The sequence below is a fragment of the Chrysoperla carnea genome, chromosome 2 (assembly GCF_905475395.1).
Source record: "Chrysoperla carnea chromosome 2, inChrCarn1.1, whole genome shotgun sequence".
Classification (NCBI taxonomy): Eukaryota; Metazoa; Arthropoda; class Insecta; order Neuroptera; family Chrysopidae; genus Chrysoperla; species Chrysoperla carnea.
This window is the reverse complement of record NC_058338.1, coordinates 31,068,091-31,096,084: the sequence shown is the minus strand read 5'-3', so window position 1 is coordinate 31,096,084 and position 27,994 is coordinate 31,068,091. Positions and strand designations below refer to the sequence as shown.

The following is a 27,994-nucleotide window of genomic DNA, read 5'->3' as shown; positions in this document are numbered from 1 at the left end:
GAAATTGCGAAAAATCGAGAAATTTCTTTAAATTCCAATTTCGAAAAAAACGGTCTAAAATACGGATTAAATGCTGCTTCCAATCATTAAATAAACCTGATTTTTATACTTTTTGGATCAAAATTACCCCACCCACTGAGTTTCATCAAATTCCGAAGCAAAAATTGTTTTTGCGATTTTCTCGATTTTATCAAAGGGGTACCCCTAAAAAAATTGCAAAAAATCGAGAAAATTTTTGTATCTCCAATTTTGATAAAACTCAGTATATAAGGTAATTTTGACCCAAAAAGTACACAAATCGGGTGCATTTGATGACTGGCTGAATAGTTTTTGAGGTACGGACTAAAATCGATCCAAGTATTGCGATATCTCAGAAACTCTGCATCCTATCATTAAATGAACCTGATTTTTATACTTTTTGGATAAAAATTACCCCACCCAGCGAGTTTCATCAAATTCCGAACCAAAAATTTTTTTTGCGATTTTCTCGATTTTATCCAAGGGGTACGTACCCCTTAAAAAAATTGCAAAAATCAAGAAAATTTTTGTATCTCCAATTTTGATAAAACTCAGTATAGAAGGTAATTTTGATCCAAAGAGTACAAAAATCGGGTGCATTTGATGACTGGCTGAATAGTTTTTGAGATACGGACTAAACTCTATCCAAATATTGCGATATTTCAGAAACTTTGAATCTATTCATTAAAATAACCTGATTTTTATACTTTTTTTATTTTTATACGATCCCACAAACAGACAGACACACACACATAGCAGTCAAACTTATAACACCGCTTTTTTTATTCGGGGGTTAAAAATAATTAGTCTATAACTTTCGATCATAGAAATTAAAAAAAAAAGGTGCAATAAACGTATCTTAATTTTGTAAAGTAAACAAAAAATTACCTTAATTTACACCCAATGCATCCTTTTCTTTTCAATCAATGTAATACAACGTACAAAAGACACAGTTGTTTCAAATATAAATGAGAAGAGAATGTTGAATTAAAATTGAAGGACTCTTATAAAATTTTCAACAAATTCTCTCTTGTAACAAGCTTACTGGTGAATTGGTTGGCCGAATAAACACACTATGAAGTGTACTATATGTATGGATGGTATTTTCACCTCATTTATACAGGATCGCTCATAAGAAAAACTTTCTATTCCAAGTAATGCTTTTATCTACTTGTAATGCTTGGGAATTATCTCGTAATAATTGTACAGCAGGTTAACGTTAGGATATTTTTGATACAAATATGAAAAGTTACATGATAATAAACAATAATAGGTTTTTCACAGTAAGTTATAAAATAACGAAAATCAATCGCGTAGTATAAAACAAGTAGCTAAAAAAATAATAAAAATGGAAATGAAAATTGGCACTCTTATTGGCTTGTCGAATAAATTTCCGATGCAGTCAAGAATTCTTAAAACTTAAGTTAGCACACGTAAAAGTAAAATCGAAAATATAGCAAATTTTACTTTCAAGAAAAGAACACTTTTTGATTATTTTAACTATTGTTAGAGTCGTAGGAAAATTCCAGAATTCTTAAAATCCCCACTATTTCTAGAAATGTTTGATATTTTTCTTGTGTTTTATAAGGGATATTTTTCAAATCTTTATCGATCTTTAAATTGACCCCAATTTCAGATTTTGGCTGGCCATAATTGTAGACAATGGCTGTACTACATCCGCCGCATTGAATACATATTACATAGAATACTTACTATACAGAATGTTCCATTTACATCTAGGCATATAAAAATTACGAGTATGACAGAATACATGCGTTAGGCAATGCATCTAAGTGAAAGGTATTACATACATGTGTTGAAGCTTCTTATATACATAAGATGCTTGGAGAGTGGGAGTTTCTTAATTGAATAGATGAACTACAACAGATAAGCCACGATACAATCACTTTCGCAATTTTATATAACACCTATAATACCTCTTTCTTAGATGCATTGTTTAACGCATGTACTCTGTCATATTCGTGATTATTATATGCCTAGATATAAATCGAACATTCTGTACATTGTATTATCTTCACTTCATCAATATTTTAGCAGTGTTTGTTACTTGTAATGCAATGTAATGTATAGACATATAGAGGATAGTTGTTATTACTGATAGTTGGTTCAGTGTATACCACCAACGCTTGGTAATTAGTATCCACATCTATATAATGTATCTCACATTGTAACCTTGATGATGTGTGTAATGGACCATTGGACATAATAGACATAATGAATTATTGGAAGTCTTCCAATACCTAGCAGCAGAAAATAACGAAGTTTATAAAAATTAGGAAGCTTATAATTATCCACCTAGGTCCTAGACCAAAGTGCTTTTTTCATACTTTCCATCATTCGTTGCCGTAGTATTCAAGAATTTTGCCGAGTAGTGATTACGATTCTTTAAAGATGATTTATAACTCGCAAATTTTGTTTATTGTATTGCGTTTATTTTCCAGTGTCCCTCATCAATTATTATAGATCCTAGAAAACAAATTAGAAGCGCCTAATAAGCCAGGAATCATGTTTGTTTTCAAAATGCAAAACACCACTTGCGCGGTATGTTATGTGTTGAGAAAATATTTTGAACAGTTTTTCACAAGCCAAACATTTACAACTTTAATTACGATTTATAAGTGTTATCCTAAATATTATCCTTGATAAATTAGATTACTTAATTTGTGCTAACAATAACTATAAATTTTACTACTTGAAGTAAATGATTTGATACTTTGCTATTTTGAAAAGTTTTTACGATTAAAAATATTCTTTTATGTATTTAATAACAAAATTTACATTATATCGTATTATCATTATAACAAATAAAATCTGACAACACAAAAACGTTTATGATGATATTTTACTAAATTGAAAATTTTAATTTCGTGAGTTAATTAATAAACAAATTCAACTGTGTTTAACATAATTATTTTATTTTTAATTAAATAAATAAATAATTATAATTATATCATTATTTTGAAAAATTATTTTTGGACAATAAAATGGCATATCTTCAACATGTACAACGTTGCCAAGTGTAACATGCTTATATTAAAATTCAGTAACATTTATGATAATTTTTGTTAATTATCTTAAAAACTGAAAGCAAGAATGTTTGGAACCTTGTCAAAGTCATTTACAAGACTTTTATAAACACTATATAGTTGTTGTGAAGATACCATATCTGGTTCCCGACTTACGAATTTTAAAGTGTGACTACCGTTGTTTCCCAATAATACAATATAACAATCCGTCTTAAAATAGTAATTTTTAACATGGTTTTTTTTTTTTTTCAAAAACTAGGAGCAAAAATGGCTTCAATTTAAAATTTGCATTTTCAAACTTGTTTTTAAATTTTTTTAATCTAATTATTTTTACTTTAAAAATTCAAATTAGGTATTATTGTTCCTTCAAATGAATTTCGAATGATTCATCTTATCAACCTCAAAAAACTGTTATTTCATCCTCATTTGAATGCAAATTAAATGAAATGAAATTGTTTAAAATATGTTTTCCTGAACATAACGACATTATTTCAATACATTATTGTATCGAAAATTACTATTTACACGAGTTATATACCAAAACAATAAAAAGCTGTCTCTATTAAGAGTACCTCCTAAATCTTACAATTTTTTGTATCATGGAAAAAAAAAATTTGACTATTTCATACTTTTATCGGCTCATCTAGAAAAAATCACGAATTCTTTTAGCTAAATTTTATCCCATACATAGCAAATTTTCAAAACCACAAACTGTATATATATTAGATGCATGATGCAAGTAAAAGATGTGATTGTAAAGTAAATTGCTTTGCTGAGAAAGTGTTTTAAATATGATAAAACCAACGAAAATGATCTAAAAAAAATTAAAACTTACTCAATTACACAAAAGATGAAAATATAATTCAATATTGTACTCAATAAATCCTTTGGAATGTTAAGACTTTCCCAAGGCTATGAAATCAAACCTTTTATCTCTTCCTGAAGGTTTCCAATCCAATCAAATTGTGATCAGGCTTGGAATCATATTGGACAAGCAACCTTTTATCATTCGATGCTGATACGAGACTGTGTCAGTTGTTATTTCATATATTATGAGTTAATAATAATATAATATGATTTATTATTAAAACGATTGGGAATTATTACCCATTTTAATTTTTTATTACTTTAACATTTATATTACCCCGAGTAAAATGGACATTCTCGATTAAATAATTCTAAAAATAAATAACAGTTCGTATTTTAATGTATTCATTTCCTTGAATGCTTCAGTGACTGAGAGCATATGCGGTAATGAGACTCTTTTCAAACCTATTTAAACCCGTTACAAAATAAAGGATTTGTAGTAATCACGTATTATTCACTACAATGGACATATTTGTATATACAATCACGACAGAAAAAGGGTACGTGACGTCACGTATTTGCCATTGTTATCTTTGTTTTAATATATGCAATTCTTAATTTTAAGTTATGCAATTTACTTAATTGCTCAGATATATTGAAGAAAAAAGAAATTATATTTTCGACATATCAAAACCGATGTTCAAATTTGTTATACACGCTTGCGAATCGTGTATAACAAAGTATTACAAAATTTAAGAATCGGTATAAATCGTAAATATTCGTCAACACAACGCGTTGTGTTTTGCTTTATCGAAAACATCATAAGTTATATTATTTCAATGTAAACAGATCTACTGAGATAACACCTAAATAGTCAATCATCTTAAGATTTCACCTCGGAATCAAACGGAATAGACTGAGTACTTGTATAAATCATTATTTTAATAGTACAGATGTCGTCTCAAAAGTCACATATTATACCTTTGACCTTGAATATTTAGGGACGCTCACGCGTCACTATATTAGATCTTTGAGAGAACTTATTCCGCTGAATTCAAAGGTGTTCCTCTTTTTTATATTCAGATGAGTGGACTGTAATTAAAAGCAAGCAGTAGAGTTAGAAACGTAGGTTTAGTTTTACAAGTACCCTTTGATATGGACTATAAAATTTAGACGCGATAATTTATGTTTTATCTATGCTACGTCTCGTTTTTTCTATTAAAAAAAAAAGATTGCTGTCGTAGGATACCTGTTAGGAGCGAAGTTCCTTAGGAAGCTGTACAGACACAAATGTAAACGGTTAAATAAAGGTAATCTGGTCAATGTGTAGTGTCAAGTAGGCCGCGATATAAGACGCACATAATTATAGTACAAACTAGTTATGTATCCATAACTAGTTTTGGATATAAATAGTACAAAAATGCTAAATTAGTGTACTATAACAAATAAAAATAATACGAAACAGGATATCATATCGTGGTTGCCATGGATGTGGCACATACATACAAACAAAGCATATCTCATTTTATAACGTGACAGTTTTTGCCAATTTGCTCACCATGGCAAGTCGCGTTAAGAATCTTCCTTCCAAAAATTGTAAAGAATTGATTACCTTTGAATTGTATTTGTGTGGTTCCCACCGGATGTCCCACGACACTCGATTTTTTTTAATCATAAATGTAGGCTTCTACAGAAGAGCAAAACCACTTTAAATCTTAATTATTATGATTTTCACACTTGAATAATCTATAGCAGTAAGAATATCAGTAACTCTATGTGAGAGCAAGTACCTATTTGTACATTTTGCACTTGGTATTAGTACTATTATAATTATTATCGGTACGATGATGATGGCGAATTATTCTTCGTTTTTTGCGCACAGTGTGTATTTCCAGTTTCTAAAATTAATTAACAGCCACTGATGAACGTGAGCGAACGAACAAACTCCACTTGAAGTATACTTCTTTTGGAATATATACACATTCAAGTAGCGCACACACTGGTGATGATGAGATGATGTTGACGTGTAACGTTCCCACTATTGCTCAGTAACCAAGGAATATTATCATTTTCTTCCCCTAATACATAATACGTACTACCTATACGAAGTGTTATTTTCTGTGCAATCGAGCAAAGTAATATGAAATGTTACCCTAGAGTCTTATTATTGGTATACTTTAAGTACAATGTTATCCATCATTTTTTACATACTTTTTTAACTTACTTTTATTAGCTTGGCATATATTATGTATCTACGTAACGGAATCTTTCAACGTGATTTTCACGACCACTTCAAAACTTGTCCGATTTAATTGTAACTGTTTGTACTGACAATACAATGATATAACAAGTTCATTTTCTGCGCATTCAAAATTAAGTCGAACAAATTTCTTAACGGAAATTGTCAGCCAGACAAGATGTAAGAAATAGAAGATATGTAAAACTTTATTTTTTTTTTTTTTAAATCAAACGAAGTTTTATGAAGTATATTTTCAAAAAAACAATATTTAGAACAAAAGGTCTGTCAGAAGTTAGTTAACAAAAATTGTAACCCAGACAAGTTTTATCAAAAATGCTTAAATTTATTGTTTTGCTTAATTCAAAAACAAAAAAACGATAACAATTTATAAAATTTTTATTCGTCTAGCGTTTCAGTTTATAATTTTGAGGTGTTCGACGGGTGCCTTCTTTTGTTAAAAAATCTTTAAATATGAGGGAATGCTTTTGCAAATAATCTTAAAAAGATTAAATGTTAATCGAGAGTAACTTTGACGAGAAAATCCCCAATTTATTACTCCCTTCCTTCAAGCATAGTCAAATTTAGTTGATACTCTATTGGGATTGACTTTTAAGCAACCACCATCAGTAATAAAAATTTTAAAACGAGTGAAAATAATAGCTTTCGCAATCAGTTAATAAAAACTAGAGGAAGAAGGTAAAAAATAGTAAACAATGAAACTAGAAATTCTAGAAGTTTGATGAATTACCCTATACGTATATCCATGTTTACTACTTCCTCGCAAACTTCTTTCTACACTTCAGCTGGGTGCTCTCACAACTGGTATACAGTAAATATTACATGGTGAGATGATACAAGAACCCATGACGATACAACCCCACGATGATGCTGTTCATATTATTTATAATCTTCAAAATAATTGGACGTATTGCACATTTTACAATCAGTTAAAATTTTCACTCATCTAGGGGAAAATTAAACAAGCACTAAAATCAACCGCACAGCAGGCAGGCATACAAACAAGGAGCAAGTTACGTTATTATTGTTGTGTTACGACGATGTTTTTACATTGTAGATTATAAATAATTTGTAAGTGTTTATGGTGGTATCTAAATAATAAACATTCTTGATATTCATAAACAACAACTAATTCCCTCTGTATGTGATAGTTGATACTTGCGTAATGAAAAAGGGAGTAAATATTATGAATGCTTTATTCTTTTTTAAGAATATTTTTGTCATGATACTCCAACGAAACAAAGAAAGAAATGCCTACCTCCATATCCAAAGCTAGTAAAAGCATATTAACTTATTTTGAGTACGGCAAAACTTTTATGACTGGTTGAAGCACATTACAAATACCGATTTTACGAGATGGAAGATGGCATTTCTGGGAAAGCCTAATAATTTAAATTTTATGGTAAGATGGATATACAAGTAAAATTTACAAAATTGAAAAACCCTCTACTAATTTTTTCGGATACGGAACCCTAAACGCGCACTTAAAAACATCTCAGAACACTCTCTATCATTTTACCTTTTTCTATAAAGCCATTTCCATACTGAGCCAATTTAACTAAAACACTCTCCATTAAATTATCTTTCAAACGAAACAAAAAAAATCCAAAGAAGTTAATCAGTTTAGGCGCTACGATGCCACAGACAGACAAACACACACACACACACACACATAGCGGCCAATCTTATAACTCCCCCCTTTTTTTAGGGTTATCAAACAAGAAATGTAAACAAAGTTTTGGTTGGAAATCAAATTTTGTTACACGATGGTAAATAACTGTGAATTATGATAGAAACAACAAACATATGGCAGACCATCGACCCTATTAATTAATTAGACTATTTTTTTATAAAACTATTATTTAATACAATTAACAATTTTAAAAAAAAATGTCACGTTTTGGTATAATGAATTGAATGCATACCATCTAAAAACTCGCTATATATAGTATATTTTGTATAAATATACATAATTAACCTAAAATATACCAACAACAATTTAATTTCGGTCAAGTAGTTTCAATCTTAACATAATAAATATTCTAGAAAAACTTAAATATAAATAAGGAAAAACATTACGTAGCTATATTATACATTTGCAACATTGTGTAATGAGTTCTTTTCAAATTACCTGACAAGAAAATTATTATAATTTATTGCCTTTTATTTTATTCGTATATTATATATATTAATATCTAACTACCAATGTGCCTGATATTAAAATAATTAATTCTATTAGTTGTAGTTTCCACTTATTTACAATGAAACTACGTAAGTTTTTTATCAATCAAGGTGTTTCTAACTACAAATTCACATTTACCTACACCTTTTTGGACGAGACCCTTAACAAGCTAGTTCGACCCTTAACAAATTGAAACTAGGTCTTTAACTAAAAATTAGTAATTTTGTACATTAAAATCATAATCACAGAACCGAGGAAATAAAAAAAATCCCATTTATTTATTAAAATTAGATGTTGTCAGACAATTAAAAGATCCGTTGGAGCTTACAAACAATAAGAATTAGGTAAATCGACCCTTTTTCGATTAAACGAACTTAATCATAATTTTTAAGGCTTGTTTAATAAAACCAGTGGTCCTTCAACCCACTAGCTCCTTTAGCAAAGATGCTATAAGGAAAAGAGCGTACATAATTATGGAAAAGACGCATCATTATCTTAATTTTGCAATAATTTTTGATCGAAAATAGTTTCAAATCAATATTTTAATTCAAAAATTTTCTATCACAACAGGAATTTCTTTTTCTTTATAATTAAAGAAAGTTTATTTATAATAAAAGCTCTATCAAAACAGAAATTGCTCTTTCAAAAGTCGCAGTATCAACAACTTTTCAAGGATCAGGATTACAAATTCAGAATTAGCGAATCACAACACTAACAAATGCTTAAGTCAAAAAGGTACAACGAATATGGAGCAAACAGCCCTTGGCCGCTGTATTAATTGATGAACTCTGTAAAAAAGTAGTATTTAACGAATAAAATTCCAATGTATTAAAAATAAAACAAAGAGTTCAAAGGTTTTTAATTCAAAAATTTCAAATATAAAATTTTTATGGCATCCTATCTTTGTTTTTTAAACATTAAAATTTGTCAGAAATAACATTTATAGCATATTTTATAGTGCCGTGTGCCATTCATAAAAAACGTATCGATATTTTTTTATTCAACAAAACAAAACAAAAAACTGAAATATATTTTATTGTTAAATTACGTGACAAAATTTAATTAATTAGCATTTACACGAATACGAAAAAATAAACATACATGGAAGTATCATAAAATCAAAATCCATTAAAAAAATTTTCTTAGCTCATAAAAATATTGTATGTTTCAAGAAAGACTAGAATTTTAAATTTTTGTCAATGAGTTGTTGAAACTATTTCATGTAGCTTTTCTATAGATGTGTGATCACTCAGGCTTGTTCATGAATAATAGAAATTTTGAGAGAGATCTGATCGTTAAATAGTTTTCAAACAAAAATTGTAATTTTACAAAATAATTTTCAATTTGACTTTAACATTAAATCCATTATAATTCAGGGCCATAAAGCTTAAATTCCGTAACCGATAAGACGTAAAATTTTGAAATTCAAAAGTTATTCATTATAAAATAATGAACATTGTTTCGAAATATGAATAAATTCGGCAGAATGTCGAATCAAAATTTCTCCACATAGCCAATTTCCGGTAAATGTATTGAATTATTGATTTTTGCATTTTTACCCTGAAATAAAAAATATAATGTTGGTGTCATGGAGTCACAAGGTATCCTTGAACGGGATAAGTTAAAGATATTTGCAATCTTATGATGAATTGTGGTGCTAGATTAAATGCGAGAATTCGACAAAGCTTATATATATAAAGTTTATAAAAATGAAATATTTCATTATCTATTGTAGTTTTCGAAATATTGAAAAATAGTATTCTTACTTATTCTTTAACATCGTTTCCAGTTCTAAGCAGCATCGACGTTGGAAAGTTTTGGCATTTTTACCATACTGTGCTGCATCGTGGAGCTATCTGAATTCAGGATGATTCCTTCTTTTTACCCCACTTGCTGGAATTAATTTGTGAATATATGTGAAGGAGAGCGGCTTCCCCAAATTTTCACTTTACGCTAACTTCGTATACAAAAAACTTTTAAGGCTTAGTATATTTAAACCAAACAGCAATTTTTAGACGGGTATTTATTCTTAGCTTACCGCAGAATATTAGTAATTTTCACTTAACAATCTTGTACTTTCCCACATTTCATTTTGATACATACAAATCTAAAAAAAAAAGGAAAACAAAACATGTGTTGCATAATATTTTATTACTATTTGATAAGAAATTACAAATATACTTATTCCGTGATTTAATTTCTTTTTTTTTTTATGTATGTTTACAATTGTTATAATACTACGTTATTGTAGTATGTTCGAGCTTTATAATATAGTGTTGTATTAAAGAAGTATGATTCTAGTAGTAAAACAATTAAGGTGGTTGTCTTTGTACAATATTGTAAAAATAGTGTACTAAATCATACAGCGGTGGTATGTACGTATAGATATGCTTAGCACACTCAAACAAGTATTAATTTTAACATGCTTTTAACTTAACTGTCCATTTATCACGTATTCTGTATGATAATAGCATGATAATAAACATCTGTAATTCTATATATAATAGACATCTCTCTTACACTACTTATACTCTAAATATAATTGTTTCTGTCAACAAAACTTTTAAAAAACTTGAGTAATTATATCTCAAGAATGAAACTGTCAACAGTTTTGGTTTTTTTTTTAAACTCACATGCACAAATTCATGAATGTTCAGTTCGTTTTTTGAAAATATCTTAAATCTAGTTTTTTTCTAGAATTAAAAAACTTGTTAAAAACACAACAAAACGCAACCTTTCCTATGATCGACTAAAAATTGTCTGTCCACATGCCCATAGTAAGACAACAACCAATGTACGGTTTCTTTAAAAGTATTAAGGCTTTATTACCCGACTGTCAAGGAGTGGCTATGTATTTCGCGCGTATCTTGTATGTATGTAAATATGTATTCTTGTTTGTAAATTTCTTTATTACCTCGTGTCTTCCAAACGGCTCAATGGATTTCAACATTTAACGTATCATTATATTCGTCTTAAAAACCATTTGTGTCATACGTGAATAAAAAGAATTAACAAAACATGTTGAGTAGGGTATCAAAATAAAGGAAATTAAAAGGAGATTACAAAATAAATATACCTAAGTTATATAACAATAGCAAAATCTAACGTTAAATGTGTGGGGTTCTTGCAAAAGGCTGATTTCCTGAATCGAAAAAGCTCATTCCAACACTAAGACATTATAATATTTATATGTATGTATACTATTTTTATTTATTTATTTCTATTTTATTTATGTTTATGTTTCATATATGTACCTATGTATAAATGTATTTAACCTCCATACGCAGGATATAATACACAAAGGCTCTTCGATAAGTTTAAAAAATGATGATACAAAAACAAACTGAAGAAACTGATCGAGTAACATGGTGTAAATTATAGTTCAAAAATTTTAAACCTTAAAATTTTCATTTTTTTCTTAAGAAACTGTGTTTTGCTACCCAGCTTTTAATTTCAAAACAAGTTTTAAAGGCTTATTTTTGACATCAAATAAGATACAGATAGAAAAATGCCATCTATTCTATATCGATTTTCCATTAAAAAGATTATTTAGAGTTCTTGAATCCAAAGTAAATATATCGGAACGAAAAACGGCTGATTTTATTCTCGTTTATAATCTTGGCCAACTTTTCGACAATTGTTACGTAAGTGTGGAGCTTCCTTTTTTGAAGTCTTCGCCAGGTCGTCTGAATACAACTGTGAAAGCAGCTATAAAAGTCCATCATAAATCTTTGTTTTAGTTTCCATATAGACGTTCTGTGGCGGTTATAGGTTTTTTTTGTTTATATTAATATTTTCCATATATATTCTGCTTGTAAACATGTTTTTTTTTTTTTTTGCAATAATAATTCAGCTTGTGTATGCAATTATTTTGCAATTGCTTTTATTTATTTACTTCTGCTTTTTTATTAAACAAAGCATTTTTTTCAGTTGTATAAATAACTTATCAATGAAGTTAGAATACTTGTTTAATCAAGAGTATATTTTCTTCGAACTTCTTTAAGCAAAATAGTCTATTTTCAGAAACTGAATGAATCAATATTCATTCTTGATTGTGCATCATAGCGGGAGCTAGATGATGCCAGAAAAGGTGATCGGTTGTTTACTCTTCCTCCTGTCTATAATTACTGCCTGTAGTATTCGCCCTAGAACCAAGCGTTCAGTATGCAAGCTAAAAGTAAATTTTCAGATTAAAACAACCCTGTGTACTTTCAAATTTATTTTTCTCTATCAAGCCAATCACTTTTTGTTTATCCTCCAGTTCTACAAAAAATGAAATTGAGAAAAATGTATCCACTTTCCTAGACTATGAAAAAGATGGAGTGCTAGCAAACGGGTATATTAGTAAAGGGGCAAGTAGTTAACAAATATTGATCCAAATTAATTGCAGATACACTATTTTAAATCTTCAAACATAAGGTTTATTAAAATATATTACATTTTTTATTATTTAAACATCCGTTTCACAACATAGAGACTACAAGAATATTATTTCCTTTTGATTTGTTTAAAAAACACTGTGTAGGTACTGTCCGGTATAGGTATAAGGTGACGTTATTTATGACAAGTATCACATTTCATCTACATCTTTACAAAAAATGTCATTTAGTGAGAAACAATAGCTTTAGGGCTAGAATTTGGTTTTGAATACATCTGCAGCCGTCTTTTGAAGAAATCTACCAAATAGTTGAAGGAAAATTATAAAAAATGAAACATTAATAAGAAATGATATATTAATCAAGTAATCGTGTTTTTTATTATAATTTACAAACGCAGGAGTTTGAGTCCCGAAATTTGAACCCATATACTTTCATCTCTAATGAATTTAACAATAACCATGCTAAATCATTTAAAGTAATTAATAAAAATCTCTATAGACAAAATAAACAAAAATACCAACAAATTCGTATCGAAAACCTATTACATCCTTGCATTTCACTAGGGTTATTTGTTTTATTCATAGAACACTCTAGAGAGGTAATCATAATCATATACCTGAAATAATACTTGAAATCATGCACATGTTATGAAATATGTCCTTTCGAATGACATATTCGAGTGATAAAATGAAAACTACACTTTATTATTCAAATGGAACAGACAGAGATATTAGATAAGAGAGAGGTAATTAATAATCGTGATCTACATATGATTTTCAGCTAGTATGGAATTCTCAATAGTAACATGTGTGAATTATTTAAAATGGTTCCGTAGAGTTGATACTCTAATTGAATTGTTATTACGAGTAGAGAGGGATACGCTATGCAAAATGTAATGAATTTGACCACAAAAACAATTTTATTCTTTTACAGGGAGGGTATTTCCTGGCATTTTATATTGGAAATAAAAAACACAGACCAAGGAACTGTTAAAATTGACTTCAAAATACAGGCTTGCAGGCATCCAAATACAGGCTTGTTCAAGGTTGAAGGGTTAAAAACCAAACTGAATTATTTATTTTTCACACATATGTGGTATAGCACCAGCATTTTTTTTTTTTGGTATAAATTTTTTTCCACATTCTTTGATTAAAACAGTTATAATTTCAATTTTAAAACTCAATAACTGATTACCGTCCCTCGGTTAATGACATTCAAAAAATTGTAACTTTCTATAGGTCCAATCATAAATTAACCTAATTTTTATTCTTTTTGGACCCAAATTACCCAATCTACTGAGTTTTATCAAATTCCAAAACAAAATTTTTTCTTGCGATTTTTTCGATTTTATCAAAAGGCTACGTACACTTGAAAAAAATTGCAAAAAATCGAGAAATTTTTGTTATCTCCTTTTTCGATAAAAATCAGTATATAAGATAATTTTGACCCAAAATATTACAAAGATTGGGTGCCGTTGACGACTGGTCGGATACTTTTTGAGATACGGACTAAAATCGATCCAAATATTGCGATATCGCAATCAATCATTAAATTAACCTGATTTTGATACTTTTTGGGTCAAAATTACCCCTCATTCACCGAGTTTCATCAAATTCCAAAACAAAATTTTTTTTGCGATTTTTTCAAAGGAGTACCTACCCCTTAAAAAATTGCAAAAAATCGAGAAATTTTTGTTATCTACAATTTCGATAAAACTCAGTATATAAGGTTATTTTGAACGAAAAAGTACAAAAATTATAAAGGCGGTTGCCCAACATACCACTTGTGAGATGATAGCTGGACAATTAAAATTCGCTGTAAATATTATAAAGAACATAAAGTTAACAAATCCTTGGTAGCATTACAAATATGCAACCGTAATAATCTTGTAATTTTTGGGATTATTAATTATTTATGAATTTAAAAAAAATCTACAATTTTATAATGAAAATCATACTTCAGATCTTGGATAGTTTTAAATATTTTCTACACCTGTACATGCTTGTGTTTAGAGTTTCTTCATTTATTTTAAGATAGAAATCGAGTAATAATAATATTGCATTTCGCTGAGAGCGATATCTACAGGTAAATAAACTGTGTGTTAATGAATTATATAAATTCTGTTAGAGTAAAATTTCTCATTTATTTACTATTAGTTAAATAAATGCATCCGTTAATTTATCTCCTACCTACCAAAAATTACTTCAGATGTACTTTCATCATACTTGGTAGGTTTTATTTGTTTAAACTAATCAAATATCAAAAGTTTTGTTTGTTCTAAAACAAATGCATTTGCTATCACATTTATCGATGACGTATAGTGTATTCAGTTACGTCTATAGTGACAGGTATATGCTACAACCCTTAACAAATATACACAGGTGAACACAAAATTAACACCTTATGTTTGAATTTAAATATTCAAACATTTCTTTTGGCAACTTAATGAAGACATAAAGCTCGGTTACAAAAGATATGGCAGTTTATAGGTCAATCATATTATGGGCGAGACTCATCGGCAAAATAAGATTTGTTTTGTTCGAAAAAGAAAAATATCCGTGAATTACCTATATATGCAACATTAGAAGGTAATTTTTTTTTCATGTGGAAACTAATACTAATACTTTCTCGCTTCAAAGTTTACTTAGAATTTTACCGATATAATTTTCCAATTCAAAAAATTAATTAAGATATTTATTAAGATTATTATATGCCTGAAAAATAAATTTGCTTTTGAATGGAGAAGAAATAGTACGTTCTTTTTGATAGCTTCAATTCTAGTTGAAAAATTAATGCCGATGTAACAGTTGTTCAAATATGAGGCAAAAGCGAGTTTCGGAATAAAATTTCTTAAAAGAGCAATTTTAAGTTCAGAAATAATTCAGCGCGTGAAAAACCTTCCAAGAAAGATATTTATTCATGTTTGTGTAACAAATTTTATCTTAACCATTGAATCAAATAGATATAACATTGAAAATGTGTTTGCCTCTTTTGAGTGTTTCTTGTAACAGGTTATATCAGGAATAATGTATCTTAATTACAGTAAAAAATGTTGAGCAAGATATTTGCAAGAATTTGGCTTCTTCATTTTTGAATTGACAGAAAGAAAAACTGCCAAACATAATTAAAATCTAAATTTCAAGGCACAATATTTTTCCTTAAACGTGAAAAAACGCAGCGCTTTCTAACTCATAGCCATTTATAATTTTCAAAGTGCATAGACCTTTAGGGTTTAATTTTCATCCCCTCATACCAGTTTGATATCCGTATTTGATGAACATTCTATGGACAGATATCATTATATTGGATTTATGATATGTTTGTTTTCATATTTATTATTTTAGCCAATTTCACTATTATGAGACTATTGAATATGTCAATCATTCCAATGTAATATAGAAATATATGGGTGGATATGTTTGGTTTTATAGGTAAATATAAATCAATTCAATAATATAATTGACTCAAAAACAATTAAAATTCAAAAGCGTTTTTTTAAACAATTATTATTTTATATACCTACTAGCTCGACTCGTGCAGAATTCCGCAGTGTGGTACCTGTGGCTAAAAACAAGCTAGAAAAATAATACGTGAGTGATAAATATCACTCATTTTTTATAAAGTATGATTACTTTACTCTCTTTTTGTTTATTGGCAATTTTATTACAGATACCATGTACAAATTACAAACTGAACAAAATTAAATCTTAATACTTATTATTTCTTTATTTATTTTTTTTCCGAAGCCGTACATTTTTAGACCGTGATAATCTTTAAATTGAAGGGTAAATATTGGAAATTGAAAAAGGGATTAGGAAGATATCGCGATGTGAAAGAAAGAGAGACTAGAGAAAGAATATATAAGATAGATATTTAGTATAATTTAAATTATGAATCAAAGTAGTCGTAACCCTGCATTTCAAAACTAAACCAAAAAAATTCACAATTAACCTCGCTGTGAACAAGAAATTATACATTTCCAATTCATGGAAGATTCAATTGCGATACCATTTTTTGTTACTCTAATAATAACATAACTAAATTACAAGTGTAGAAATGATTTTGACTGACACTTGACATTTGGATGTGTTACTTTTTCTACAATTTTCAGCCACCTGTGAGAGAAATTACTTCAATTACAAGAATTTCGTAAGTTATAATATAAGATTATAATTACGTCAGAAAAGAATTTCGGAGTAGATTTTTATCAATCTGTATGGTTGAAATATAATTGATTTTAAAACGTATTGCTTGACACATGGTTAAATATGGTATGGTCGTTAGGCCTGCTATCTTGGCTAGTTATTTCAGATGTAGTGGCATGTGACACTTGATTCCCTGACTTGACTGTTCCTGTTTGACTCCTGTCTGTTATTTAAAGATTTAAGTTTATCTGTATTCTGAGATGACAAATTAGAGAGGATTAGCTTGTTTTCATTCTATTATATTGCTTGTCTGTGGATTACACACTTGAAACACAAATTACTTAATAGAATAACATGAGTCTCGGGCAAAAAAATTTGCTGTAACTAAAATATAATGGAAGAGTAAACTTCACAGAACATCGGAGTTTTAAATTGTATTAACAATTATTGTTGTGATTGAATTAAACTCAATGATATTTTTTTAAATTAATTGATATCGTATCAATCATTTTCCACATGCATAGGTAGGTACAAACTGTACAAGAGTTCTGTATATGGGGTATGTAACTAATACCTCAATGAAGGTAAATTGTTGAAAATTGAAATAAAAAAACTTGAAAAAATTAAAATGTGAATGATTGGTTTAAAATAATTACATTTACTCAAATTTAAATTGAGTATACGCAAACAATTGTATAAATATTAATTATTATATTAATTAACAATACCTACTACCTCCGTTCATGTCAGGTACTCGAGATTTAAAATCAAAATATGTACTTAAAACTTTTTTTATAACATACTTGCTTCTAAAAATAAACGCAGAATAATTATATACAATTAAAAAAAAATTTTGTTTCATGAATAAATAAATTAATTTGCGTAGTATAACATGCTTAACATACTAAAACGATCATAATAATCCTCAAAAATCCTGGCTTGTCTATTTTTATTTGAATGTTGAGCAAGATTGTGGCAAGATGTGACTGATAAATTGATACAATAATATTAATTAGTGGATGCACATATTAATATATTAATAAACATCGAAAGATTAGTGCATCATATAACTCAACAGCAATGATCAGCTCTCAAAAAGTAACCTACAGTAAAATGTAACTTTTTTGAAATCTGAGATATTAGATTGGGAGTCCTTGACGCAATATTAAAGATCTTTTGTCATGGCAACCAATCGTAAATCAGTCGAATAAGGTAGTTTTTGAAAGAAAAATAATGGTCGCGGTTCTTGTTGTCGACGCGTAAAATAGACTTGATATGACAGTTAAATTAAAATTGATTAAAAACCAAAGAAGTTATAAACATTTAAAAATTGTTTCCCGTTACTTTCAGGCAAAACAGAGTTTGATATGTAATCTCTGGCGATAATGTGCAATGACGTCACCATTCTATATCTTCCTCTTTGATAAACTCATAATTTGGATACTTCTAAACATTCATATTTTGTATACTTCTTAAGATTTTCAAATACCAACTTCACATTTCTATCCATGTAGCGAGAATTCTTCAGAAGTGATTTAACAATTCAGTCATCATCCAAGTTCTTTTAATTTTAATGATATCTTAGAGCCTGACTTTGATACTTAGACACTTTCTCAACTTCGTTATAAAAATCATTTTTGTAGTAATATATGATTGTTTTTATAACTTATTTCTCTAAGTTACCGGACGTACAAGTCATAACATTAACATAGGGTTGATCGAAAATATTTATTGCTTAGGCACCTGATAGCTGAGACACTTGGTAGCATTATATTTATACCGTATACAAATTCCATATGGTACTCTGGTTCTGTTTTATTTTAGGGTTGCATTGTTTTTTTCCGAACTGATTGACACTGTTTAAACATCATTCATATGGTAAAAATTTAATAGTAAAAATTATGAATTGGTAATTTTATATTTCAAATAATAAAATATGAGAAAAATTTTCTCCACCACAATCATCAGTTAGGTACAATAATTATTATGTCGTATTGAATTGCATTTACAGTTATCACAAAACAGAATATACATATAGTTCAGACACAACAAATATATGATAAATTGCTTACAAATCAGTTGGATGTTGGATAACCTTTATAAGTACAGTTAGCTTTATTATTAGCGGGTGTAGTAACATAACTCACATGTAAAGTTATATCCGTTATTGTTCTATTTCCATCATGTGTAAACTGTTGAACAACACAGCAGTTAGTCAATGTTTATCCAATTATTTACAATGGTAGTAGTCTTCTACATATATGGAGATATTGTTATTATTATATATTGTTACTAGCGGCCCCGACGGACGTTGTCCCGTAAAAACGTAACTCCAATTCATGAATACCTATACTACGTTTAGCCTGTCCGCTAAACCCATCCCGCTAAACCCCAATTTAACTCCTATTTATTGGAGTGGCCTGACCTTCGACCTTTGGCCTGACCTTTGATAGTAGAGCTCGCTGCGCTCGCATATGGCTCTAATAAATGCCTATTGACAATACCTGAATACTATTAAAAATACATAGTACACATAGTATACATAATGTGATATGATTTATATGCGCTCCCACCATTTAATGAAATTTCATTTTTTTGGTACGGAGCCCACAAAAACAGTTGTACTGGACCAAATTGTAAATCTAAACCATCCTCGAATCCCCTTGAACTCACACAAAAAATTTCATCGAAATCGGTCCAGCCGTCTAGGAGGAGTTCAGTCACATACACACACACACAAGAAATATATATATTAAGATGTTCAAAAGGGTTCAAAATATGAATGAATATTGTGGTAGATGTAATAGTTCTGCAACTCGCCCCTAGGATTAATACTCCGTCAACAAATTGTAGACAATGATTCAACTAGATATGAACTCAAACATAGCTTAGGATCTCCCGAACCAAAATTAGAACCAACCAAACCAAAAAAAGTTAAATAAGAATTAACTAATGAAAAGAAAATACTTTCTTTTGTAATTTTATGATTTGGCTCTATTTAATTCACGGTGTTGGGTACTGCAGCATTAACCTAAAGGTAAGCTAAAAATGAAATTGACAATTCATATTGAATGTATGTACTGCTCTAGAAAGTTAGGTAACAAGATAACTAGATAACAAAAGCTCAACGAGAATGAATTTTTAAAACTTTATGAAATTTAATATACAAAAATTCGGGAGTGAGTTTGTAATTGTCTTACACTTTTTTTTTCGATTAACATAAACTTCGAAGACAAAGCATTGATACTTACTCAATTTCCACGAAAATTTTCGAGGGTTTGTTGCAGTTCAATAGTAGAGCATGCGTTATAACATAAGCAAACAACCACTTACTGGCTGTATGTAGAACTCACTATACAGGGTTATTCACGTGAAACGACACGAAAGATTACGAATAAACTGCTTGATTTTAAATTTCTTTTCGGTTCAGATAGAAGCTTATTGGCTGTACATTTGAAAACTAATATCGTAATATACAGGATGCCCGGAAAATACGAAAGGTATCAAAGTTTTATTTTTTAAACTGCCTGTATATTATTTTAATTTCAGGTCCAAATGAAAATGAGTTTCATTGACGTTTACCTCACTTTAACTGCAGAGTTTTCGAAATATTCTGTATTTTCTGAATGTTTAGTAACAATTTTAACGTTTAAATTCTCAAAGTTTATATCCGTTTTCCAAACCAAATTCAAATGCGAACTAATTTGAGCGTATTTAATATTCAGTAAAGAAAAATCCATTAAAAGAAAATCTGTGACAGCAGTAACTGAATTAGCAATTACTGCCTTTTTGGATAAGCCAGAACTACTAGTAACAAACAGCATGTTAACAACAAAACATTTTTTTATTAATGGTTTAGCCGCAATCTTTCATGTCGTTTCACGTGAATAACCCTGTACATAGATAGGTAATGTATTATTGTTATTGTTATGATTATTATTATTGTTATTTCATCAATATCAAAGTTATGATGATTTTGTTATTATTATATTATGGAACACATTACACTCAACATAATGGGTGTTACCAAAATATTTAATTTACAGATTTATAATTTTAAAAAGGGTTTGCAGATTTTATAACAGTATTTGGAATAATAAATATTGAGTGTCAGAAAAAAGCTACGACCGAAATGTCGACTGTCGACTGTCGATTCATTATTCGAAAATTTTCTTTTGGTTATGCTTTCTTTGGCTATGTGGTATAAATTTTTTAATGTGTATTAAAACTAAAACGTCGTTTTTTTTTTTTGCAGGTGAGTTAGAAACAGAAAAAAATTAGAAGAACGTTTCCGTAAGTAGTAGACATGCTTTAAAATTATATCGTATTTATTAAATATTTTATGGTCTTTTAAAACATTTTTATAGTGATTGACTAAAATATTATCCAATCAATATGCAAATTTCAAAAAAAGAGTAAAAAAGGAATGAAGGAAATATATTGTTTGATTATCTGTAGTGCGAAAGGGACACCTCATCCAACGAATTTGAAACATTAATATTCATTTACCTGTAGTAGTTGAAGTATTTTATTTAAACTTTGTATAGTCTCTATCCTCTCCTTTCTTAAGATTTGCGATTAACGGTTTCAAAGTACGTAGAATTTCAAAATGAGATAAAATTCCTGTCCGGTGAAATCCGCATACCGTACGCAAAATATAGTTTCCAGAGGTAGCTTACATTGAGTTGTTTATTGGTCCAGTTGTTGATTTACAGTGTTCTGAAAATATTTTGGGATGACATATTTGCTATCAAACAACTTTGACGTTACTTTCTTTTCTAATGTTTTCAGATGGCGTTTATATGATACAAGCCATTCTTAATCCAAAGATACATACCAATTGGCAAACTTTTGTCTTTTATAGTTGCCTCTAGAAACTAAATTGCTTTAAGCTAAACTGCGTATGTTTTTTTTACCACTAGTTTTTTTTACCACTAGTTTTTTTTACCCACCAGTTTTTTTTACCACTAGGCAATAAATTTTCAAATTCCCCGTAATTTGAAATTTAAAACTCTGAATTTTAAAGAAGAAAAAGTCGAATCATATCATAATCAAAGTCCAATCATATTGAATACCGCGGCTTATGGTTTAGTTTCAAAACATTCGCTTAATTTCCAGACAGTTTTTTTTATCATTTTATTCGCACCGTGCGTGAGTTTTATTGTAGGCGTTTCCATGGGAACGATACACTACTTTAATTATAGAATTGTATGGATGCATATATAATTGTATGGATTGCATTTATGACTTATGTACATTGAAAATTTAATATTATTGTATCACAAATTTAAATAAATAAATACGATAATTTACATTTGAAAAATAATATTTCTGCAATTTGATTTCTTATTTTCACAATTTTTAATGCGTTAGGTTAATTAATAAGTGTTTTTCTATAATTTTAATTTGACATTTTCTATAACATTAACATGTAAAGAATTGCAAATTAGTCATAGCAGCCTAATTTACCGCCAAAACTTTTCACTGGAAGCGCTGGCAGCGTTTTTATTGTCCCTGCCATGACGACGCACACAACGAATACTTGATACGTGTTATGAAAAACATCAATTTTTAGTGAAAATAATAATGCGTTCGTTATATGAATACTATACATAATCGTATGTTATTATTAAACCATGAACATTAGAAATTCAATTCGTTTATGTTTAACGTATCATGGGAAAATGTGCGTGCTAAACGTTTTATAGCCCCTTGTTAGAATAATACATATGAATAAATTTTCTATTTTCGTTTCATACATTTCTCTTCAATAATATTATTGCTCTTTGACTAATTTGATTTCAGTAGAACTTTTATTAGATAGCTCAGGTTTATTTTTACCTCCCAGCCCAATCTTTAGCTACTCTTTATTTGGTACTTCGAAAGAAAAACATGGGACTGATCTTCCGGGTATTCAAACTCAAATTTTAAATTTAAGGGTGCTCTAGACACCAAGCCAAATAATCATTTCCTACCTAGTTAATTTCTTCTAGAACTTGGGTCACTAACAAAATTACCCGTCTAGTAACCGAAAGACCGAAATGGGGTTTACTTATGTTGTTTCACTTGTAGTGGTTCCATCTGGCTTTTATGAAGTGAAAAGACGTGATTTCGACCCCTTAACAATCTGGGTAGGTTCAACTGTCTTCCAGTCTCATGAGATTCAGAAACCTTTTCAGTTAGTAGTGATCCGGAAGTACCCCGACCAGAAGGTTTACATCTTGTCTACTTCTTTAACCATTGACTTTAAAACCCCTTTCGACTTAATAAATTTTCTGTTTTTGATAAATAAATAAAAAACGTATTATTTCTCAGTATTTGCAGGTTTCTTTGTGATTACAGTTGGAGTGCTTCTGGACCGCTAACTATCTGTGTGCTTACTCTTGAGGCGTTAGCAAACTGTATTTTCCTATTTTCATCATATCTTTGATATTTTCATATTTGTATAAGAATGCGAATAAAAACGTAAATTCCCTATTTATTATATCACAATTATAAAACTTTTTTATTCCAATAACTTCATAACTTCATATACAAACTGATAATACTCCTAATCGAGCATTAATTCATGAAATAAAATTTTTTGTTTAAAAAAATCGTTTTATAATAAAATAAAATAATATTACTTTAATAATGACTATATATTTAATAAAACTGTTGATAACAGTTTCACTAATTATTTGAGTTTATTAAAACAGTAAAATTTACTTATGAAAAATAATTATGATTCATTTCGAAAACCATAAATTCTACGAAAAACAATAGACCATATAATAAACTATACATATATATACATTTCATATATGTTACACAATATAACGTTGGGTTTTCTGTATATTCTGTATATCTTTGATATGGATGTTTTGTTTGAAATTCATTTTACTAGCTCGTAAGTTGTGGAGAATATAGTTTGGTAATCTATGTACCAAGTATTGCAATCTGTGGGGCTAAAACTAATCAAAAAAGATTTTAGATCAGTCAAAATCTGAAATTCGAATATTTTTGATATTGCAGATCGAGAAAATATTAAAGTAGCGTAGATGGGGGAACAAAATGTTCCGGGGCCAAATTCAAAATTTCAATATTCTATGTAGAAGTACAAAAAAGCAGGTGCAGTAGCTGGTGTTACAACATCAATAGGGTATTATTGTTAGTCAATAATAAGTTATGAAATTTGAAAAAAAGTTAAAATTTATGTAAAAATATACTTAAATATTCTGATTTCGAGACATAAAAGCACTTTTTACTTTTAAAATATTAAAATTAAAAATCGTAATTTATAAACTGTTTATCCCGTGACCTAAAACGCGGGCAAACCCTGCTGTGATGTCATATCGGTATGAGCCATACACCATCAGTTAGTTCAGTGTAGACAACTGGGTATAATATATCCATAGATTGTCATAGATAATCAGTATTTATATTTATTATAATCAGATATCTATGAATATATCTGTCAAACTTATTTGTGTTATTTCGTATAATGACAGCGATATTACGGCATCAAATTGGATGCCCGCGTTTTTGACAGTTTAAAATAAGTTTAAAATTTAATTAAAGTTTTTGGCAAGAAAGCGTGTATATTTTTCCGAAATGAATTTTTGGTGGCTTTTTATTAGAAAAAGCTGTTGCTTGTTTGTTGCTATAAGTGTCACATGAATATTCTTCTGGGCTGGTTCTATATAGAAAAAATTCGAATGCGTCTCAAAACCACGCATGTGGTTATCATATTTTCTTCGATTAATAATGCCAAGCAATTGTTAATACACACCGTAAAAGAAGGTATGCACGATATCTATGAAGTCCACTTGGAGGTTTATAAATGTTAATAAAATAATATAATAATGAACGAACCATTACTTGATCCTTTTTGTAACAATAACAACTGAGTGGTGCGATGTCATCTCTCCAACTGTTATTACTTATTTTAACTGTAATGAAAATACAGTAAAATGTGATCCGGGAAACGGTTGGTCTTGTTTCTCATATAATAAACATTATACATTATTATTATATTATTGTTTGTAAACTGTAATATGGCAATGTACAACTTAAAATTATTTGTTGAATCCTTTACCTACTATGGCTATGTTCAAATTAAAAAGGGTTTTTGTATCTTGTGTGTATGTTTTGAATCAAGAAACTGTCTTGTTGGTTGTATTATATTCATATAATTTTGGGCAATCTAAACTAAAGTTATACCTTAAATGATTTGAATGGTTTATTAGTTTACCTTATGGGCTGTTTATCATTACTGTGATGGGATGTCATTACGGAAAAAAAATATATATAAACTCCAAAATTAGGATTTTAGGGGTGAGTTTTAATATAGAGATTATGAAAAAAAAAAATTTTTGGGGAGAAACACCTTTTGTGAGGCACACGGCACTCCCCTATTATTTTTTAAACTTGCTTTAAGCAATGAAAAAGTTTCTGTTTGTAAGAGATTGTTTCAGCAAAGTTACTAGATTTGCTTAATTTCATTATTCGGTTTTCAGTTTTCGATCAATGTTTGTATATACCCTTTTAAAACGTTATGTCCGCCAGTCTTTAGTCCGCCAGTTCAAAATCGGCATTTTTGAAACACTCCATCGAACAGGGAGTGTTTTTCGACGTATTTTGACCCGCTGAATCCGAATTTTCTCAACGCTCATGGCTCGGAGTGGGGGGAAATTTGTCATAAACAACTTAATTGTTTATACGGCCATAGCTCGCAAACTATTGAAAATTTTAGGAAACAATTTTGTAACATATTATTCTACATGAAAGGGGGACCGAAAAATGATAAAACTTACAATCGTGTTAGCTTCGTTGCAATTGTATAAAACGTATTTTTATGTGCAAAGCATTAAAATATAGAGAACATCTCATATTCGTCAAAATACATCGAAATACACTCCTTGTTCGGTAGGACCTGTAAATGGATACGAAACCCACTCAGCGCCTACACAATGTTGTTTGATCATAATTTTTTATAGTTCATTGAACATTTTTTATCACTGATTCAAACAAAACTTTAATCTATACTTGAGAGTCTCTAATTATGCATCTCTGCGTGATATTTCGTGAAAATATGATCCATAGTTAGTAAGACTTGAAGTTCCCTAGATTTTTTGTCAAATCTGTTAAGTGTAATGAATAAGTAAATTAAAAAAAGGTAGAATTTCTTAATTGCGTTATTTTAATTTAAAATAATTCAACTTGTATTGTCTAAATATTAAACACATAGTCTATCATAGCAAAAGAAAATATATTTACGAAAATATTTACAATAATGTAGTGGCCTGAATAGTAGGTTACTGGTATATGAAGATCCAATAGATTAATAGACGTCTGAATTCCTTGTTAGAAATGTAGTTTTGTCTTCAATATAGAAATCAGTTTTCTTTCAATTATTTCGAAGTTCAACTCACAAAAGGTCTTCTACTTGTAACAAGGGATTTTTTAAATATTTGGTGTCAGAGTCTCCGAGTCTGACACAACATCAAGTCAACACTAAAGTCATGTATTAATAAAAATTGATATGCTGTTGTATCAACCTTTGCAACCAATCTAAGTTCTTACAAAAGACAAAACTTTCTGAACCAAACGTGTTACATGTTAAAACAAAAACCAGATCGTCTAAACTAAGCTTTTAGTATATGTCTTTATACCGTGTTAAATCACAGGTATATAAAGGAAAAACCTTTTTATAAACTAAAACAAAAAACACAAAATAAGAAACTTTTTCTACAGTTTTTTAAACGACTATTTATATTTAACAGCATTGTCTCTTATAAGTATTAACGAAAATTTATATTATCGAAGGATTTATCTACTTCCAGAAAGAAAAAACATTTTTTGTGTTTGCTATGTTGTTTTTGTTAGGTTGTTTGTAATATTTCGTACTCGCCTTGAATATAAATTTACACAATATTTTCTTATGTATATGTTTTGTATAAATGTAATAACAATAACAGTATATTATAAAAGCCAAGGCAAATAAACCTGACATTAGTAACAACAAATTATCACGGTTTTAGTCGTAACAACATTTAGTCGTTTGTTAGTAGTTAGAGATGATGATTCTGATTATAATAATATGACACTATATTTATATATAAAATGAAATAATCATTTTTACCGGGTGGTCTTTAGCAAGAATATTTTGTATAAAATTAAATATTTATGTACCCTGTATATTTCAAATATAGATATATCAAGGTATCCTTTTTTTAGTCCCAAGTTTTTATCGATCAGAAATATTGATGCTGCAAACAAAAATTTTGTTTTTTTACGCGTTCATAAAATCACCTAAATAGTCCATTACCGTTTGTCTCTCCATCTGTCCGTAAGCTCGTTTGTCCGCCTGTAATCACGATAAATCAAAAACGAAAAGAGATATCCAGTCGAAGTTTGTTTTGAGGTTGATTTGGTAAATAAGCAACATAGGTCAATTGAATTTTAGGTCTGTAGCTCATCTTGCAAACCGTGAGAGATAGAACAAACGTATAGGATTTAAGAAATGTTTGTAAAAAATTTAACAGCTTTTGTTTGACACATTTGCTAGTAAATATCATTGTTTACCCGTGAGAGCGCAAATGTTTTTGGAAAGTGAACATTTTTCGTACTTAAACTTCTTCTCTTTTTTACGGTTTCAGGATAGATATAGCTAATATCGGAAGGATAATACGAGCCTACAAAAATTAATTTCACTGGACCATTATTTGAATGTTAATTGTACGATGTCAGTAGAAATTGTAAAATTATCTTTACTAGCATGCGAATGCGATTTAGTCTTTATTTTTTAATTAGATTTCAATTTCATTAACTCCATAATCGTACACAGAGATACGAAACGGCTATGATGTGAAAACTACTAAATTGGCTACTTTTATTGCATAGGCCTAAAAAAATTTATCTCAACGTCAAAATTCTCTCTCCTATCAGCGTCACAATTTTAATGTGCCGCTTTTGGAAATTTTTTCAGCACATCTTAAACGCGCATAAACATACATCAAATCTGAAAGTGAAGTTCATACATTAAGATTGTCTTGACCATGAAAGGTAAAGATAAGGTTGAAAAATTTTGATTGGGGTTTTCGGACCAATTTCAACTATACTGTCTTTCATTAAACTAGAAAGTAAAGAAGGCTGATAATGAAATACACCATTTTGCA

At 29.1% G+C, this 27,994-nt stretch overlaps 1 protein-coding gene across 1 annotated transcript in view; it reads left to right on the top strand.

Moving 5' to 3' along the window:
- The window catches only part of LOC123292624 (hemicentin-1), a 963,326-nt gene that overhangs the window by 486,397 nt on the left and 448,935 nt on the right, over positions 1 to 27,994 (top strand). The gene's annotated exons all lie outside the window — the stretch shown is intronic.